Source organism: Hemitrygon akajei, chromosome 1, assembly GCF_048418815.1.
Source record: "Hemitrygon akajei chromosome 1, sHemAka1.3, whole genome shotgun sequence".
NCBI classification, from domain to species: Eukaryota; Metazoa; Chordata; class Chondrichthyes; order Myliobatiformes; family Dasyatidae; genus Hemitrygon; species Hemitrygon akajei.
The window spans coordinates 1,823,096-1,827,749 of NC_133124.1; the positions used below are offsets into that span (position 1 = coordinate 1,823,096).

Sequence of the window (4,654 nt, forward strand, 5' to 3'; positions counted from 1 at the left end):
TGCTCTGTCCCCCCTTACTACCTGACCAGCATCATTTTCCAGTGGCCCAATATCAACTCTCACATCTCTTTTGCTCTTTGTATAACTGAAAAAAAAACTTACGGTTTCCTGCTTTATATTCTTGGCTAGTTTTCCCTCATATCTCATCTTTTCCTTTCTTATATCATTTTAGTTGCTTTTTGTTGAATTTTAAAAGCTTCCCAATCATCCAATTTTCCACTCACTTTTTCTGCCTTATAGACAACACTTAAGAAAGAAATCAGTAAGGCTTAGTGAAGGCATTAATTTCTTCTAGCAAACATGGTGAAGATCTCCAGGTTTGTTAAGAGCAAAAGGATTGCTAGGGACAATCCTTTCAACCTATCGAATGTTGAAAGGCCTTGATTGAGTGTACATGGTGGGAATGTGTAAATCCAGGGTACGCAGCCTCAGAATAGGTGGGCATCATTTTAGAATAGAGATGGGGAGGAATTTCTTTTGGTAGAGAGTTGTGAATTTGTGGAATTCTATGCCACATGCACCTGTGAATACATAGATCTTTATGTATGATAAAGGCAAAGGTAGATGGACTCTCTGTTTAGTCAGGACATGAAGCGATATGGGGAGAAGGCAGGATATCGGAGCTGGGAGGAGAATTGGATCAGTCATTGGGCCAAATGGTCTAATTAAGCTCCAATATCTATTAGGGACACAACCTCTACTCCAAGAGCTCCCTTCTGGAGAGAGTCATATTTATGTTCTCTGCAGCACTGAATGTACATCCAGCTCTCCAATTTCACAGTCCATGCAGTAGCACATATCAAGTCAAGTCAAGTCAAGTCAAGTCACTTTTTATTGTGATTTTGACCATAGCTGCTGGTACAGTACCTAGTAAAAATGAGGCAATGTTTTTTCAGGGCCATGGTGTTACATGACACAGTACAAAAACTAGACTGAGCTATGTAAAAAACAACACAGAAAAAAAACTACAGTAGACTACAGACCTGCCCAGGACTACATAAAGTGCACAAAATAGTGCAGGCATTACAAAAAATAATAAACAGGACAATAGGGCAGTAAGGTGTCAGTCCAGGCTCTGGGTATTGAGGAGTCTGATAGCTTGGGCAAAGAAACTGTTACATAGTCTGGTCGTGAGATCCCAAATGCTTCGGACCCTTTTCCCAGATGATAGGCTTTTATCAATCCTGACTGAGAAGTTACAGAACCTGGGCCTCTGTACCTCCCTCTGCAATTAGATCCTCAATTTTCTACCGGGGAGATCACAATCTAAGTGAATTGGTGATAACATCTCCTCCTCGCTGACGATCAACACTGGTGCACCTCAGGGGTGTGTGCTTAGCCCACTGCTCTACTCTCTATATACCCATGACTGTGTGGATAGGCATAACTCAAATACCATCTATAAATTTGCTGTTGATACAACCATTGTTGGTAGAATCTCAGGTGGTGACGAGAGGGCGTACAGAAGTGAGATATGCCAACTAGTGGAGTGGTACCGCAGCAACAACCTGGCACTCAACGTCAGTAAAATGAAAGAGCTGATTGTGGACTTCAGGAAGAGTAAGACGAAGGAACACATACCAGTCCTCATAGAGGGATCAGAAGTGGAGAGAGTGAGCAGTTTCAAGTTCATGGGTGTCACGATCTCTGAGGACCTAACCGGGTCCCAACATATTCATACAGCTATAAGTAAGGCATGACAGCGACTACACTTCATTCGGAGTTTGAAGACGAGGTCAACAAATACACTCAAAAACTTAGTATTGCTGCTGCTAAGTTAACTCATTTTTCACATCTCATGCAGGTGATAATAAACCTGATTCTGATTCTATTGATGTACCGCGGAGAGCATTCTGGCAAGCTGCATCACTGTCTGGTATTGGGGGAGGCGGGGGTGGTGGCTGGCTACGGCACAAGACCGGAAGAAGCTGTAGAGGGCTGCAGAAGCCTGAGACACACACTCAGCAATTCAGGAACAGCTTCTTCTCCTCTGCCATCCGATTCCTCAATGGACATTGAACCCGTGAAAACTACCTTACTTTTTAAATATATATTTCTGTTTTGCACGAGTTTTAATCTATTCAATATACGTATACTGTAAACGATTTATTTATTGATTGATTGATTGATTGATTGATTATATTTTTTTCTCTATTTTGTATTGCATTGAATTAAGTTAACGTATTTCAGGACACATGCCGGTGATAATAAGCCTGACTCTCATTCAGATGAACAGAACATACTGAGCCACAGAAATCGGAGGAGACCTGGCATAATGCCGGCCCCACCTGCTGGTGTGGATTTGCAAACGCTGAACCGAAAGGTTTCCCAATTAGACTTGAAGAAAGTAATGTCTGTGTCTTTGTGGTAATCTCTACTGTTGAACACTTGCTATGAAGCAAAGAGTGCTATCATCTTGTTGCGCGGAGTACAATCAACTCTGAGAGTGGTGATACTGCTGGAGCAGCCTGTCTTTAGACCTGGTACTTTGGAATGGTACGCTGAGATAAGCTAGCAATCGGTATTGTGTGATGTCATGCATCTGTATTCCATCTGGTGACGTGTGGGAGCACTCCCGAGTGAGTGTCACGTCACAAGCTGCTCCGTGACATGGGAATGACGATTTGTGCCGGAAAAGAGGAGCACAGCTTCGAATGGTGGGGATCCTTAATGAAAGATTCTTGTGACCGTGATCTATGGAGATGTGCTCAATGGTGTGAAGGATTTTTCAAGAGATGGACTGGACTGTATCCATCATTTTCTGTGTGGAGCTTTGCATTGTTGGGCATTCGTGTTTGCATGCCAGGCAGGTGGTACCTCTAAAGCAGCTTGTGCGAAGACCTGGCACCGTGGAATTTTACCCTGAAATAAGCTCGCCTTGCATGACAAACACGAGTGGTGGAAATGCAAAGCCGCAGGCTAAAAATGCTGGAGGAACTCAGCAGGCCAGGCAGCATCTCTGGGAAAGAGTGCAGTACACAGACGACGTTTCGGGCCGAGACTCTTCTGTTATTTGATGCCTTCCATGTGGTTACGTGTCGGGGCACTTCTGAGAGCAGTGTTGTGCCAGCCAGTAAGTGGCTCCGCGATATGGAATTGATGATTAGCATAAGAAAAGAGCGAGTCCTTCGAGCCGGAATCGAACCAGCGACCTAAGGATTACGGTATTTGTCACTACAGTCCTCCGCTCTACCAGCTGAGCTATCGAAGGAAAGGCACAAGCGACACGTACAACACACTGGAGGAAGTCAGCAGGTCGGACAGCATTCGTCGAAACGAGCAGTCAACGTTTCGGGCCGAGACCCTTCGTCAGAGAAGGAGAGGGCTGGTCGGTGCCAGGTGAAAAACCAGTAAGAGGAAAGGTCTTACTTCGATGTGATAAAACAGGTCGGGAACTCCTGCTTGCGAACGATGTTTATGGAGCTGAGTGACAGCTGTCTGTCTACCGCCTGGGCCCGAAACGTCGACTCTTCGCTCTTAGGCGTAGATGCTGTGTTGCCTGCTGAGTTTCTTCAGCATTTTGTGTGTGTTGCGTTGTATTTCCAGCATCTGCAGACTTCCAACGACAGAAAAAGAATTTTCCGGTGTTCGTTCGTTTTGAAGTACTCTAGCACTGACAGTAGTTTGCAGTGAGCGGAGGGGGCCAGTGGCGCAATGGATAACGCGTCTGACTACGGATCAGAAGATTGTAGGTTCGACTCCTACCTGGCTCGATGGTGTTTTCCTCATTCTTTTGCAAGCCTTATCAGCTGTCTTCTTTAACCTGCTTCCTGAGCAATTGCCTTCTTCCCCATTTCTGACTCACGCTTCATTTCAGCATCAGCTGCCAGTTATCTTTGTCTCATCGCTTTTCGGGCCTTTTGTCCTCTAACATGCCCTCTTCGCTGTTGGCAAGGGCGAGCTGTCGCGATGGCGCCGAGCTGCGGTCTCCGCCAAGTTTAATTGTCATTCAACCATACAGTTCAGCATTCACCAGCATAGTTCCACCCGGGCTCAACAAGAAGCTCAGAGCCCTCGGCCTTGACCCTGTCTTGTGCAGCGGGATCCTGGACTTTCTGTCAGTTCGCAAGCAGGCAGGTTGTAAGAGTGGGTTCCCTCACCTCCAGCCCTCTGACTCTCAATGCAAAAGCCCCTCAGGGCTGCGTACTGAGTCCCCTCCTTTACTCTCTGTATACCCATGACTGTATGGCCACGCAGAGCTTTAATCTGCTAACTAAATTTGCCGACGACACTACATTGATTGGCCTTATTTCAGACAATAAAGGAGATGGCCAACAGGGAAGAAGTCATCTCTCTGACACAGTGGTGTCAAGAAAACAACCTCTCCCTTAATGTGGCAAAAACAAAGGAGCTGGTTGTGGACTACAGGAGGAATGGAGACGGACTAACCCTTATTGACATCAATGGATCTGGGGTTGAGAGGGTAAACAGCTTGAAGTTCCTCAGCATCCACATCACCGAGGACCTCACGTGGTCTGTACACTCCAGCTGTGTGGTGAAAAAGGCACAACAGCACCTCTTTCACCTCAGACTGTTGAGGAAGTTTGGTATGGGTCCCCAAATCCTAAGAACTTTCTACAGGACACAGTTGAGAACCTCCTGACTGACTGCATCACTGCCTGGTATGGGAACTGTACCTCCCTTAATCGCTGGA

The 4,654-nt window shown here is 45.9% G+C and overlaps 1 non-coding gene across 1 annotated transcript; it reads left to right on the forward strand.

Annotated features, from left to right (window-relative positions):
* The first annotated feature begins 3,640 nt into the window (after positions 1-3,640).
* trnar-acg (transfer RNA arginine (anticodon ACG)) lies at positions 3,641-3,713 on the forward strand. The gene has a single exon. It is a non-coding gene; the product is annotated as a tRNA-Arg (tRNA).
* The last annotated feature ends 941 nt before the right edge of the window (positions 3,714-4,654 follow it).